Source organism: Panthera onca, chromosome X (assembly GCF_046562875.1).
Source record: "Panthera onca isolate mPanOnc1 chromosome X, mPanOnc1 haplotype 2, whole genome shotgun sequence".
Classification (NCBI taxonomy): domain Eukaryota; kingdom Metazoa; phylum Chordata; class Mammalia; order Carnivora; family Felidae; genus Panthera; species Panthera onca.
The window spans coordinates 2,528,653-2,544,863 of NC_138357.1; the positions used below are offsets into that span (position 1 = coordinate 2,528,653).

General features: G+C 44.6%; 1 pseudogene; it reads left to right on the top strand.

Moving 5' to 3' along the window:
• The first annotated feature begins 11,869 nt into the window (after positions 1 to 11,869).
• Positions 11,870 to 15,819, top strand: LOC145714443 (paraneoplastic antigen Ma6E pseudogene; annotated as a pseudogene).
• Positions 15,820 to 16,211: the final 392 nt, after the last annotated feature.

Below are 16,211 nucleotides of genomic sequence, written 5' to 3' on the forward strand. Positions count from 1 at the left end.
CCCTGAACAAGGTCTCTTTCTCTCAGTTTGGTATTGGATTTCAGTGTTCAGGTCTTTTATATCTTTTGTCAGATTTATTCCTAAATATTGCATATTTGTGATGCTACTTTAAGTAGTGTTATTTAAAAATTTTTAAATTTCTGACTGTTCATTGCTAGTATATAGAAATACAATTGATTTTTGTACTTTGATCTTATCTCCTGCAACCTGTTAAATTCAAATATTAATTCTAGTAACTCCTGACAATTCTATTGCATTTTCTACATAGATAATCTTGTCTTTGGTGAAAAAAGACAATTTACATCTTCCTTTCCAGTATGGGTGCTGTTTGTTTCTTTTCCTTGTCTAATTTCCCAGGCTCAGCCCTCAAACATGATGTTGAACAGAAAGTGTAAGAGTGGACATCCTGTCTTATTTCTGATTTTGGGGGGAAAGCACAGTCTTAACAGCACCAAGGATGACGTTAGCTGCAGCTCTTAGATGTTCTTTATGAAGTTGAGGAAGTTCCCTTCTACTTCTAGTTTTCTGCGAGTTTTTTTTAAATCAGGAATGGATGTTGGATTCTGTCAGATCCTTTTTCTGCATCTATTGAGAAGATTGCTATAGTCTGAATGTATCTTTCCAAAACTCGTATGTTGAGATTGTAGCCCCCAAAGATGATGGTATAAGGAAGTGGAGGCTTTGAGAAGTAAGTAGGTCCCGGTGGGATTAATGCCCTTACAAAAGAGGCTCCAGAGATGCCTTGCTCCATCACCATGTGAGAACATAACAAGAAGTTTCTGGCTATGAACCAGGAAGAGAGCCCTCGCCAGAATGTGACCATGCTGGTACCTTGATTTTGGACTTCCAGTCTCCAAAACTGTGAGAAATAAATTTCTGTTGTTTACAAGGCATCCAGCTTGTGGTATCCAGCCCAAATGGACTAATACATAAATCATGTTTTTAAAAAATTTTTAGTTTGTTTAGTTTATTAATATGCTGAATTACACTGATAAAATTTCAAATGTTTAAACCAAACTTGCTTTCACATGATAGGCTACTTAGTCATATTATATTATCATTTTTGTATCTTGTTGAACTCAATTTGCTAAAAGTTTGTTTAGAATTTTTGCAAGTATGTTCATAAAGAATATCAGTCTGTAGTTTTCTTTTCATGTCTTTGTATGGTTTTGATGTAAAGATAATGCCGACCTTATTGAATAAGTTGGAAGTATTCTTTCCTCCTCCCTATTCTGGAAGAGTTTGTGTGGTATTGGCATTATTTCTTCCTTTAAAAATTGGTAGAATATGAGTTTCCTGGGCAGGCCATAGAAGATGCCAAGCTGGGTGGCTAAAACTCAGAGATCCAGGGGACAGAGTTCAGGGTGACCATTTCAGAGGGAAAGCAAGAGAAAAAATCCTGGAGAGGAGAGAACCACAGTCAGGGAACCCAAATTTGGCATATACGCTTTGCCCAAATCTTTGGTCATCCCTGGGTGTATGAATAGGGCAGACTCCAAGGAAAGAATGGAGCAGAAATTTCCGTTGATGCCCAACGCTGGAGAGACAGAGTTTGGAGCTTGAGTTTAGCGAAGTTAACTGCATGCTAAAGCAGCAGCAGCAACAACAACACCTCTCTGTAGAAATATAGCAGAAAACGAGAAGCCAGAACCACTAGAAAACATTATTGACAATGTCTGGGATATGATGCTTAATTACTAGAAAAAAAAAAACAAAACAACAAGACAATGTGGTGACACTTAAGAAAAAAAATGTTCAAGGGAAACTGACCCTGAAATGACCCTGACATTGTAATTCACAGACAATATTTTCAAAGAACCTATTATAAATACACTTATGGACATAAAGCATACTCATTATTAAATTTTTACAGTGATATATGTACTTCATCATTAACAAGATAAATTAACAATATCTAAAATGGTCTACCAACTCCCCAACTTTGAAGTAATGCTATTTCTAGTAAGTATTTCTAGATATTTGCAATAACTATAATGTGATGTGAAAATATTTCTGGTGGTGACAAAGTCACATATATTGTGATGCTACCATGGTTTGTTGTCTACATTCATAATTGAAGGAAATGCTAAATTTTAGTTAGTTTAGTAAAAATAATACATGTTCCCCCATTCAGGTTTCAGATCCCTTGAGTTCTTAATGTCAGGTTAAGATCTTAAGGTCACAGATACTGTTTTTCCCAAGTACAGCAAAAAACCATGCCTGGAATACAGTAGGTACTCAATAAATATTTCTTGAATAAATGAGTGCATCTGTGTTCCAATCTAGTGGTAAAGAAATTAAAATTTGTTCCTATCTTTCACATCCATTTTACTAATGAATTGATAACAACAGCTGCTATTTGAAGATTGTTTGATATGTGCCAAGCACTGTTTATAAATCTTATCTTATTCTTAAACAACCCTGAAGCAGGTACTGTTGTTATACCCATTCTATTGTTATAGAAACTGAGGCAAATAGAGTTTAAGCAATCTCTTTAAGGCCACACAGCTGACATTACAACTAAGATCTGTCTGAGTCCAAGGTCTGTGTTCTTAAAGTATTAAGATAAATGTACTCGGAGCATCTCAGGCTTGGAGACTGGTCCTCAGTTCCAACCCAATCTGCTTCGGTCTCCTGATTGACTAAGGCTCAGACAAACTCTATTTCACCTTCATCTTCTTAGGCTGCCTGTCATCCCATCTGGAGGAATCTCAGCCATTCCCTCAGCCTCACACAATGACCTCAAAGCTCAAAGTTTGGACTACCAAACCGGGGTATCCAGGACTAAATTCTCTTCCGCTTTTCAAATCCCAATGTTAATTTGCCCACTGGACACTTTCCTACGATGTTCTTCAAGCTCCTCTATGCCAATGCAAGGGTCACTTTCTATGTAAGGGCTTTTCTTACCCTCCCAAGGTAGACTGGCCCACCTGGTGTCCCTGTTATACTCTGTATGCACCCTACCACCACCACCCATAATATCATATTAGCCAATTTATTTATATGCCTGCTTCCCCTTACCATTCTGGTAGCTCCTTGGGAGCAGGGACCATTTATAGTTTGTTTCCAAGTTCTTAGGAATTAGAACAACGCCTGACACAGTAGGTACATAGTAGATGCTTTTCGAATGGATGAATACATGAATAAATAAATGAATGGATTATAAGTACCAACCCTACTACTTAACACTTTGGCTATTGTGTTTATTATAATTTACACACAATCAAGTGTGTAATGTAAAATATAAATGTATGGTGTAATATGTAAAAACGTAAAATGTAAAAATGTAAATGCAAGAAATACATGCTCCAAGGGAATAATAACAAATTTATAAAATAGGAAATTTTAACGGGCAAAAAAGAAACTATTGAAAAGAACAGACTGTAAATTCCAGAATTGAAAAATACAATGTCTGAAGTGAAAAATTCACTGGATGGTCTTTTAAAAAAAATTTTTTTAATATTGGGGCACCTGGATGGCTCAGTAGGTTAAGCGCCTGACTTCGGCTCAGGTTATGATCTCACAGTTTGTGAGTTTGAGCCCCAAGTTGGGCTCTGTGCTGACAGCTCAGAACCTGGAGCCTGCTTCGGATTCTGTATCTCCATCTCTCTCTGCCCGACCCTAATTTGCGCTCTGTCTCTCAAAAATGAATAAACGTTAAAAAAAAATTTTTTTAACGTTTATTCATTTTTGAGAGAGAGAGAGAGAGAGAGACAGAGGGTGAGCAGGGGAGGGGCATAGAGAGAGGGAGACAGAATCCAAAACAGGCTCCAGGCTCTGAGCTGTCAGCACAAGCCTGACGTGGGGCTTGAACTCACCAGCAGTGAGATCATGACCTGAGCCTAAGTCAGATGCTTAACCAACTGAGCCACCCAGGTGCCCCACTGGATGGTCTTAATAACAGATTGCAGATGACAGAAGAATCACAAACTTGAAGATATATCAATAGAAATGATTCATTCTGATACACCAAAAGGAACAAAGATCAAAAAAAGAGCAGTGATCTGTGCAGTAATAAAAACGTTCTAACGCGTGGGTGTTTAGAATCCCAGGAGAGGATGGAGAGAATGGAAAAGAAAAGCTACTTGAAGGAATTAGAAGTGAAAATTTCCAAAATTTGGAGAAAGATTATTTATAGGTTTAAGAAGCTCAATGAACCCCAAGGAGGATAAATACAAAGAAAAACCACACCTAGGCACACTGTAGTCAAACTACTGAAAACAAAGGTTAATGAGAAAAACCTTTTTTTATTGATTTATGATATTTATTAGAAATGATAAAATCTTTACAAAGGGTCATAAAAGGGCCATAAACTGCCAAATAGATTTTAAAAATTAAGCCAGAAATCAAAACCAGTAATTAAAGCATCCTGCCAGAAAGGTCAGGTTCCATGAGCCTCAGGGTCTGAACATGTTTTCTAGTCACATGCACACATCAGAAAACAACAGAAAAATCTTTTCTATTTCAATGAAGGCAGACATACACAACTGAGTTTTGAGGTCACATTCAATTGCTGAATGCATATGCACAGCCAGAGCTCAATGTATATTAATAACTTCTAATAGCTGGGTCACAGTGTGAGAGGACTTAAATCCCAGACCATCTCAATGGCAGTGTGGCCAGGGCAGAAATCTTAATAGAAGTCAGAGTAAAATGAAGCATTACATATGGAAGTACATTGACAAGACTTTTCTCAGCACTGCCCTTAGAAACAGTTGAAGCCAGGAAACAGTGGAAAAACATCTTTATTTTTATTTTTATTTTTAATTTTTAATATAATTTATTGTCAAGTTGGCTAACATACAGTATGCTCTTGGTTTTGGTGGTAGATTCCTGTAATTCATTGCTTACATACAACACCCAGTGCTCATCCCAACAAGTGCCCTCCTCAATTCCCATCACTCATTTTCCCTTCCCTGCCCCCGCATCAACCCTCTGTTTGTTCTCTGTATTTAAGAGTCTCTTATGGTTTGCCTCCCTCCCTCTCTGTTTGTAACTATTTTTTTCCTTCCCTTCCCTTCCCCCATGGTCTTCTGTTAAGTTTCTCAAGGTCCACATATGAGTGAAAACATATGGTATCTGTCTTTCTCTGCCTGACTTATTTCACTCAGCATAATACCTTCCAGTTCCATCCACGTTGCTGCAAATGGCAAGATTTCATTCTTCCTCATTGCCAAGTAGTATTCCATTGTGCATATAAGCCACATCTTCTTTATCCATTCATCAGTTGATGGACATTTAGGCTTTTTTCATAATTTGGCTTTGTTGATAGCACTGCTATAAACAATGGGGTACATGTGCCCCTATGAATCAGCGCTCCTGTATTCTTTGGATAAATTCCTAGTAGTGCTATTGCTGGGTCATAGGGTAATTCTATTTTTAATTTTTGAGGAACCTCCACACTGTTTTCCAGAGTGGCTGCACCAGTTTTCATTCCCACCAACAGTGCAAGAGGGTTCCCATTTCTCCACATCCATGCCAACATCTGTTGTTTCCTGAGTTGTTAATTTTAACCAGTCTGACTGGTGTGAGGTGGTATCTCAGTGTGGTTTTGATTTTTATTTCCCTGATGATGAGCGATGTTGAGCATCTTTTAGTGTGTCTGTTGGCCATCTAGAGGTCTTCTTTGGAAAAGTGTCTATTCATGTCTTCTGCCCATTTCTTCACTGGATTATTTGTTTTATGGGTGTGGAGTTTGGTGAGTTCTTTATAGATTTTGGATACTTTATTCCAATATGTCATTTGCAAATATCTTTTCCCATTCCATCGGTTGCCTTTTAGTTTTGTTGATTGTTTTCTTTGCAGTGCAGAAGCTTTTTATATTGATGAGGTCCCAATAGTTCATTTTTGCTTTTATTTCCCTTGCCTTTGGAGATGTGTCAAGCAAGAAATTGCTGCGGCTGAGGTCAAAGAGGTTTTTTCCTGCTTTCTCCTCTAGGGTTTTGATGGTTTCCTGTCTCACATTTAGGTATTTCATCCATTTTGAGTTTATTTTTGTGTATGGTGTAAGAAAGTGGTCCAGTTTCATTCTTCTGCATGTTGCTGTCCAGTTCTCTTAGCACCATTTGCTAAAGAGACTGTCGTTTTTCCATTGGACACTCTTTCCTGCTTTGTCATACATTTATGGGTCCAATTCTGGGTTCTCTATTCTATTCCATTGGTCTATATGTCTGTTTCTGTGCCAATACTATATTGTCTTGGTTTTGTAGTAGAGGCTAAAGTCTGGGATTGTGATGTCTCCCGCTTTGGTTTTCTTTTTCAACATAACTTTGGCTCTTCAAGGTCTTCGGTGATTCCATACAAATTTTAGGATTATTTGGAACAACATATTTAAAGTAATAAAGAAAAAAAAAACCACTTTCAACCCAGAACTCTATATCTGAGAAAAATATTCTTCAGAAATGAAGGTGAAATAAGAATATTTTGAGATAAGTGAAAGCTAAGAGAATTAATCAACAGCCTGCACTAACAGCAGTGCTAAAGGGAGTCTTTCAATTTGAAGAAACATAATAGTAGAAGGAAATCTTGATCTTTGGGTAGAGATAAAGAACACCAGAAATGGCAACATTTTGAGTAAATATTAAGGAATGTTTTCTCTTAATTTCTTTATAGTACATATGACTTTAAAAAATAAAACTGTAATAGTGCATTATAGGTTTTATAACATATTTAGATGTAATACATATGGCAACTATAGCATAAAGGATGCATTAGAAGGGGAATTGAATCTGTATGGTAGAAAGATTCTTACATTTACGTACAATATTAGCTCTAAGTAGATAGTGAAAATTAAGGATATATATTAATATCTAGAGCAACAACTAGAAAACCATGCAAGGAGGTGTAGCCAAAAATATAATAGATGAATGGAAATCTAAAAAAATTTTTATTAACTCAGGCAGGAAAGAGGGAATGTAGGAACAAAATAGAGGGCACATATAGTAAAAGGACCAATTTAGGTCCAACCATACAAAAATTATATTCAGTGTAAATGGGCTAAACACTTAAAAGCAGAACTTGTGAGAACAGATAAATGGGCAAGGCTATTGTTGTCTACAAGAGATGCAATTTTAATATAAGACACAGATGGTTGATAGTAAGATGATGCAAAATGATATATCATGCAACGAGTAAGCATAAAAAGTGATAATGACTATATTAATACTAGACAAAGTAGATTTATTTTTTTTTTATTTTTTTTATTTATTTTTTATTTTTTAATATATGAAATTTACTGTCAAATTGGTTTCCATACAACACCCAGTGCTCATCCCAAAAGGTGCCCTCCTCAATACCCATCACCCACCCTGCCCTCCCTCCCACCCTGCCCTCCCTCCCACCCCCCATCAACCCTCAGTTTAGACAAAGTAGATTTAAAGACAAAGATTATTACCTGAGATAAAAGGCAAAAATATAAGGGTCAATCAGAACCACAAAGAATTCATAAATTTGTATGCACCCAACAACAGAGCTTCAAAATATGTAAAATTTGAGAGAACAGGGAGAGAAATCGATATTTCCAAATTATATTTGGAGATTTTAACACCCTTTCCTCAGCAGTTGATATAGATAGACAAGGAATAATTAAGTATAGAATATCTGTATGACATTACTAACCATCTTTATTTAATTGATATTTATAAAACATCATACCCAACAATGGCAGAATATATTCTTTACATCGGCACATTGTACATTCACCTGGATATAGTAAATGCTGGGCCGTAAAACAAGTCTCAACAAATTTAGAAAATCTGAAATTTTACAAAATAAGTTATTTGAGTCCCCAATGGAGTTATATTATAAATTAATAGCAATAATATATCTCCAAATATCTGGATTTCACACTACATTTCTACAAAAACCCATGGGTCAAAGAAGGAAACACAAAGGAACATAGAAAATATTTCATATAGAATAACAATAAAAATAAAACATCAAAATTAGTGGCAGGCAGGTAGCAAAGTGATTAGAGGATGATTTATTGCTTTAAATGTTTATATTAGAAAAGAAGAAAGGCATAAAATCAATGCCTTAATGCTTCATCTAAAGAAGCTAGAAAAGAAGCAAGGTAAATCCAAAATAAGTTTCAGTAAAGGAAATAATAGTGATAAGAGCAGAAATAAATGAAATAAAAAACTATGATGAAAATTAGCAAAGCCATATTTATTTATTTATTTAAAAATTTTTATTTAATTTATTTTTTAAATTTACATACAAGTTAGTTAGCATATAGTGCAACAATGATTTCAGGAGTAGATTCCTTAATGTCCTTTACCCATTTAGCCCATTCCCCCTCCCACAACCTCTCCAGTAACCCTCTGTTTGTTCTCCATATTTAAGAGTCTCATGTTTTTCCCCCTCTCTGTTTTTATATTATTTTTGCTTCCCTTCCCTTATGTTCATCTGTTTTGTCTCTTAAAGTCTTCATATGAGTAAAGTCATATGATATTTGTTCCTCTGACTAATTTCGCTTAGCATAATATCCTCTAGTTCTATCCATGTAGTTGCAAATGACAAGATTTCATTCTTTTTGATTGCCGAGTAGTACTCCATTGTGCATGGATACCACATCTTCTTTATCCATTCATCCATCAATGGACATTTGGGCTCTTTCCATACTTTGGCTATTGTTGATACTGCTGCTATAAACATTGGGGTGTATGTGCCCCTTTGAAACAGCACACCTGTATCCCTTGGATAAATGCCTAGTAGTACAATTGCTGGGTCATAGGGTAATTCTATTTTTAATATTTTGAGGAACCTCCATACTGTTTTCCAGAGTGGCTGCACCAGTTTGCATTCCCACCAGCAGTGCAAAGGAGATCCTCTTTCTCTGCATCCTTGCCAACATCATTTGTTGCCTGAGTTGTTAATGTTAGCCATTCTGACATGTGTGAGGTGGTATCTCACTGTGGTTTTGATTTGTATTTCCCTGATGATGAGTGAAGTTGAGCATTTTTTCATGTGTCGGTTGGCCATCTGGTGTCTTCTTTGGAGAAGTGTGTATTCATGTCTTTTGCCCATTTCTTCACTGGATTATTTGTTTTTTGGGTGTTGAGTTTTATAAGTTCTTTATAGATTTTGGATACTAACCCTTTATCAGATATGTCATTTGCAAATACATTCTCCCATTCTGTCAGTGAAGTCCCAGTAGTTCATTTTTGCTTTTCTTTCCCTTGCCTCTGGAGATGTGTTGAGTAAGAAGTTGCTGTGGCCAAGATCCAAGAGGTTTTTGCCCGCTTTCTTCTGGAGGATTTCGATGGCTTCCTGTCTTACATTGAGGTCTTTCATCCATTTTTAGTTTATTTTTGTGTATGGTGTAAGAAAGTGGTCCAGGTTCATTCTTCTGCACGTCGCTGTCTAGTTTTCCCAGCACCACTTTCTGAAGAGACTGTCTTTATTCCACTGGATATTCTTTCCTACTTTGTCAAAGATTAGTTGGCCATACATTTGTGGTTACATTTCTGAGTTCTCTATTCTGTTCCATTGATCTGAGTGTCTGTTCTTGTGCGAGTACCATACTGTCTTGATGATTACAGCTTTGTAGTATAGCTTGATGCCTGGGATTGTGATGCTTCCTGCTTTGGTTTTCTTTTTCAAGATTGCTTTGGCTATTCGGGGTCTTTTGTGGTTTCATACAAATTTTAGGATTTTTTGTTCTAGTTCTGTGAAGAATGCTGGTGTTATTTTGATAGGGATTTCACTGAATATGTAGATTGCTCTGGGTAGTATTGACATTTTAACAATACTTGTTCTTCCTATCCAGGAGCATGGAATCCTTTTCCATTTTTTTGGTGTCTTCTTCAATTTCTTTCATAAGCTTTCTATAGTTTTCAGTGTATAGATTTTTCACCTATTTGGTTAGATTTATTCCTAGGTATTTTATGGTTTTTGGTGCAATTGTAAATGGGATCAAGTCCTTGATTTCTCTTTCTGTTGCTCTATTGTTGGTGTATAGGAATGCAACCAATTTCTGTGCATTGATTTTATATCCTGCGACTTTGCTGAATTCATGGATCAGTTCTAGCAGTTTTTTGGTGGAATCTTTTGGGTTTTCCATATAGGGTATCATGTCATCTGCGAAGAGTGAAAGTTTGACCTCCTCCTGGCTGATTTGGATGCCTTTTATTTCTTTGTGTTATCTGATTGCTGAGGCTAAGACTTCCAATACTATGTTGAATAAGAATAAAGCCATACATTTTTAAAAGAAGAATGAATTATATAACCCTTAGCAAGATTAATTAAGAAAAAAGAGAACGTATACTAGTCAATATCGGGAATGAAATAGGGATAGCAAATAGATCATATAGGTATTAAAAGAATAATGATCAACTACTAGGATGGTCCTTATGCCAATAACTTTGATAACTTTGACAAAAGTGACACATTCCTTGGAACCAAACAATTTACTGAAAGTGACGACAGATTGCATAGGAAATAGGAATAGCTCAATTTCTTATAAATACATTTAATTTTCTATCAAAAACTTTCCTAAAAGCATAACAAACACGACAAAGGAACAATTCAGGCCCAGATGATTTCATGGTGAATTCTAGCAAATACTTAAGGAATGAACATCATCAATCTCACACAACCACTTTCAGAAGATAGAAGAGCAGGGAACACTTCCCAAGTCATTTTTGTGAAGCTATGATAAATCTTGATAAAATATTATGTAAAAGAAGTACAGAAAAACAACCTTCAAGAACAATATAGCAAAAATCTTTTACTATCAGCAAATCAAATCCAGCACTATATAAAAAGGAGTTTTTCTATTGCTTATTTATGGATTCAGGGCACAAGTGTTCAGTGACTCTCAACTCAGCTGTTAGGTGAATCTATAATTTACATGACACAATGCCCACACACTTTCCAACAGAATGGCAGCCTGGGTGGTTGAGAGCTGGCTTTACAATGCAAAAAGGTGTGGCGGGGCTCCTAACCTGGAACACATGACCTGTGTCTGCTGTGGAAATTCCAGGCTTAATGAGGGAAGGCTGTGAGGGCAGAGTGGTAATGGGGACCTGTTCTTAGGTTCCTCTGTCCCCTAACCCTTAGTTTGCAGCCCCCACACATTGGCCACAATTATTGATGGGTCTATTTTGTAGCTGGAGGGCCAAAGGGTGTGCCTGTTGCTTCTGGAGGCTCCAAGGCTTGTCACATCAAGCCCTAACCAAGCAGGTCCCGTTGTCACGGCAACACGGATGCCTCTTCTCCTGCTCTCCTGATCCTGGCATTTGCCCTGCACTGAGATACCGAGATCTTGTTCCCTCATCCACCTGGGGATTCTGGGAACACCGGGAAGCCCACGTGGCCTTAGTACCGAGGACTTGGGAGACCTGCTGGACTGTGCAGTCCTGGGCAGTGAAGCTGAGGTGCATTCTTGTGATCCTCTCGCTCCAGGGCTTTGAGGTGGCCTCCAGAGTCGCCCTGCAGCCCGCAGGCGGCGTGTCTCTGCCAGGCAGCGCCTGCAGAGTCAGAGAAAGTGAGCCGGAGACCAGGGGCTTTGCTCCAACGGGACCCTGGAAGTACCGAGCGCCTCGGGTAAGGGCTGGATCTCTGCCAAGGCAGGCAGTGGGGGCAGGAGGCGGAACCCAGCCGGCGCTGGAGGGGAGGGGTGGGAAGAGCTCCTGACTGCGGAGGGCGGCTCCAGTTGCAGAGGGGCAGGTGCTGGTGGGAGAGGGCGGGACCCATGTCTAGGTCGCCCAGGCAGAGCAGGGGTGCCCTGGGTCCAGCCCTAAGAAACAGAGGATGGGAGGGCTCCTGGCTGTGGGGATCAGGAAGGGAGGGCTCCCGGCCGCTGCGGGGTTGCAGACGATGGTGGGAGGGGCTCCGGCTGCAGTGGCCCCAGCAGGGGTGTCGGACAAGGCGAAAGGGGACCTTCTCCTTGCAGAGGTGAAGGGCTGCATGGTGGGGGTTCTGAGTCGTGGCCTGGAAGACGTGAACTGGCCAGGGAGGAGATCCAGGTCGCTGTGGGGGGCGGTGCGGTGGGCTGTCTGGCACCAGTGTCCCTCTCTCCCCTTTGCACCCACAGGCCTCCACTGCAGAGCCTGTGACAGTCTGCGCGCCCCTGTGCGATCGCGCCCCTCCCCCGCAGGTATCCGCGATGGCACTGGCAATGCTTCCTGGCTGGTGCAGGTGGATGGGCGTGGATGAGCAGCGCTCGCCGCTCATCCTGGGCATTCCCCACGACTGTGAGGACCAGGAATTCCAGGAGGCCGCGCAGGCTGCCCTCCAGCCCCTGGGAAGATAACGAGTGCTGGACAAGGTATTCAAAAAGGAGTTCAGATCCAAGGTCGCCTTGGTGGAGATGGCTCAGTATTTAAACCGAAGTGTGATCCCCCGACAAATACCAGGCATGGGAGGTCTTTCTGCCCCAGGCCCCGGAATCAGAGTCAGAGGATACACTCAATTTCCTTGCACAGACCCAGAGGCAAGCAGGGGTTGCCCTGGCAGGCGAGGCAGGAGCTGGGGATGGGGCAGGAGCTGGAGGCAAGGAAGGGGCTGGAGGCGGGGCAGCAGCTGGGGGCGGGGCAGGACCTAGAGGCAAGGAAGGAGATGGAGGCGGGGCAGCGGCTGGAGGCAGAGCAGGAGCTAGAGGCGGGGAAGGAGCTGGAGGCGGGGCAGCAACTGGAGGCGAGGAAGGAGCTGGAGGTGAGGAAGGAGGCGAGGCAGAAGCTGGAGGCGAGGCAGGAAGTGAGGCAGGAGCTGGAGGTGAGGAAAGAACTGGAGGCGAGGCAGCGGCTGGAGGCGGGGCAGGAGCTGGAGGCGGGGCAGCGGCTGGAGGCGGGGCAGCAGCTGGAGGCGGGGCAGGAGCTAGAGGCGAGGAAGGAGCTGGAGGCGGGGCAGCGGCTGGAGGCGGGGCAGCGGCTGGAGGCGGGGCAGGAACTAGAGGCGAGGAAGGAGGTGGAGGCGGGGCAGGAGCTGGAGGCAAGGAAGGAGCTGGAGGTGAGGAAGGAACTGGAGGCGGGGCAGGAGCTGGAGGCAGGGCAGCCTCCAGGGCCAGGCAGGGGCTGAAGAGGAAGCAGGAGAGTCAGATGAGGAGGGAGCCGCTGGGGACACAGGAGTTGCAGGTTTGTTAGGATCTGTGAGTGTGGCAGGAGCTGCAGGTGAGGCGGGACCTCCAGGGGAGGAAGGAGCTGTGGGTGTGGCAGGAGCCATAGGTGCGGGAAGATCCTGGACCCAGCCTTGGAGCCCGGCCTGGCAGCCTGTGCTGGAAAACAGGGCCTCTATGGAACTGAGAACCTTTCCTGGAATGGAAGAGCCACACCGAGAAGAAGAGTCCTTTGAGAGCTGGCTGGATCACGCCAGTGACATGCTGTACCTGTGGTGCCACATCACAGAAAGGGAGAGGAGGAGGAGGCTGATGGAGAGCTTGGGTGGCCCCGCACTGGATCTGGTGTGCGGCCTCCTGGCAGAAAACCCTGACGTCCCTGCGCAGGATTGCCTGGCCGCGCTGGTCCAGGTGTTTGGGAGGAAGGACACCCCCACGACGGCACGGCTGAAGTTCCTGACCTGTGGCCAGCGGCCCCAGGAGACTCTCTTTGTCTATGTGATTCGCCTGGAAGGCCTGCTGCAGTCGGCCGTGGAGAAGGGGGCCATCCATCCCAGCCTTGCGGACCAGTTACGCACCCGGCAGGTGCTGATGCGGGCCCGCCCCAACGAGATGCTCGAGAACAAGCTGAGGAGGATGCGGCTGGACAGGAGACCACCTGGCTTCCTGGGGATGCTGCGGCTCATTCAGGAGACCGAGGCGTGGGAGGCCACCGCAGCTAGGAGTGAGCACTTGCAAGTGGAAGAGGGGGCCCGTGTGGGCACCGGAGGCCTGGCCGCTGCCCGGGCCGGTGGAGAGGTTGCCGAAGCCTCCCCAGCCAGGGAAGATGCTTCCCAGGCTGCCCTGGCCAACCTGGGGGCCAGTGAGGCAGTTCCTGGCAGTGCCGAAGCTGATACGGCTGCTCCTGAAGCCCATGATGCCGCCAGGGCAGCCCTCGTCCCTGAGGAGGCCCCCAAGATCTTCCCTGCCACGCAGGAAGATGAAAATGCTCCCGCCTCTGCGGGCCTAGATCAGGCAAAGCCCTCAGAGGCCCCTGGGGGCCCCACCCCTGCCCAGATGGGCAGCGCTTCCAGGGAGGGCCCGGGAGGTCCTGGCTGTGAGCCGGAGGGCCTCGCCCAGGCAGGAGACCAGGAGGCTGGGGAGCCCCTGGAGGAGGGGCCCAAGCCCATCCCAGAGGAGTCGGGAAACGAGGACGGGGCTGGGGAGGTGAGGCCCCCCAAGTCCTCCTCGGGCAAATAGGCTCAGAAGGCCCAGGGGCCCTCTCTCCTCTCAGGCAGCAGCGCTCTGGAGGCAGGGGCTGCAGCCTCTCCCCACATGGAGGCAACAACCCACCCAGCCCAAATTCCCAGGACCCCATCTTCCCAAGGCACCATCATGCCTTGGTGACCCCATGGCCACCACCATCAGCCCTTCCAACGGACCAGGATGACCATACTTGATGCAGAGTGGGGCAGGGAGAGGTGCCCCCTCCCATGGCAGCTCCGCCCCAGCCCCAGCCCGAGCCCCAGCCCCAGCCCGAAACCCTGCCAGTCCAGGCAGCCAGCCTGGGAAGCACCCCTGAGTGGCTGGCCCTGGCCTAGGTGAGGGGCACCTGAAAATGTGTGCCACCCACACTGGCCTGGGAGATGTTAGGAGCCGTCTCAAGGGTGCCGGCCCCTCGGGCCGCCCAAGAGGGGGACCCTCATTCACTGACCCATGGAGCACGTCACTCCACGCTCTGAGAAGCCCACTTGTGTCTCTGTAGGCCCCTTAGTGACCCCCATGTCAAGTGGCACCCCCCAGCTCCCCCTACACACACCCTAGTTACCATTCCCGTGCAGAGCCTTGAGGTGTGCAGGAGCCTGCAGTGGGTGTCCTGGCCTAACGCAGCAGCCACCTCTCAGCCCCAGGTGTGTGGCACAAGCTTCAGTGCGAGCCCAGGCTCTGCTCGCTGTTGTGTGGTGTCGTGAGCTCAGCCTCTGCTTCCTCGGTGTAGGTTTAGGCCAACTGCTGCTTGTTCTTGTGGAGATGTGTGTGTGTTCTTATCTGAGCAGCCGCCCCCACCCCACCCCGGAGACCTGTCGAAGCCCAGTCCCAGGAGCTGGCGGGAAGGACAGAAGAAGGCATGGCTGGTGCTCACCCCGTGACCTCAGGAAGGAGGAACTGGACCAAGGACAGAGGTGGCCTGCGGGAGTCTCCGTGGAAACCGTGCTGTGATGTGCCACTCTCTTGTTACTTGTGACTCAGTTTCTTTGGTTTGTCTGAGTGCCCCATGCTGCGTTTTGCAGCGTCCTGTGACTGTCCTGTGCAGGCCATAGGGCAGGGCCAGGCCCCAGCATGTCGGCCAGAGGGGAGAGTGCCCTGGAGTGAGGGGCCATGGCCAGCATCCATCATCCTGGCCAGAGGCTGATCATGGGGCTCTCAGAAAGGGAGACTACGGCAGGAGGGCCACGGTGTTGGGGGGAACAGAGGCACATCCTTTGGGACCCCAGGAGGAGGGGTTTTGTGTCCTATGGGCTGTAGTGGCTGTTCGACATTCCTTTCTGTGTTGTCATTCCCTCTCTTCAATGGTTTCAGTAAATGTTTCTCTTCAATAAATTTCATTGAATGTTTGAGCTGAGTCTCGCTTCTGCTGTGGGCATTGGAGGGAAGGGTGTTTTGTGTCCTATGGGCTGTAGTGGCTGTTCGACATTCCTTTCTGTGTTGTCATTCCCTCTCTTCAATGGTTTCAGTAAATGTTTCTCTTCAATAAATTTCATTGAATGTTTGAGCTGAGTCTCGCTTCTGCTGTGGGCATTGGAGGGAAGGGTGTTTTCAATGGTTTCAGTAAATGTTTCTCTTCAATAAATTTCATTGAATGTTTGAGCTGAGTCTCACTTCTGCTGTGGGCATTTGAGGGAAGGGTCACCTGGGGGTGGGTTGGGGAATAACAGTGGCTTGGTACCTGCCATTGGCATTGGGTGTGGCCAGGGCAGGATCCAAGAGTTGCTTCTGGTCCTCTGGCTGGATAGAGCCAGGTGACCTGAACTTTGGGCACAAGAAGTGTCTGATTGGGTCCCCATAAATCTCAGGGAACACCCCAGGAATAAGTGGGTTAGGTATTCTGGGGGGAAGGAAAGCAGATAGGGCCTGAGGCCCATTATCTAGGCAGGGCTGAGCAGCTCAGGGCATCCAG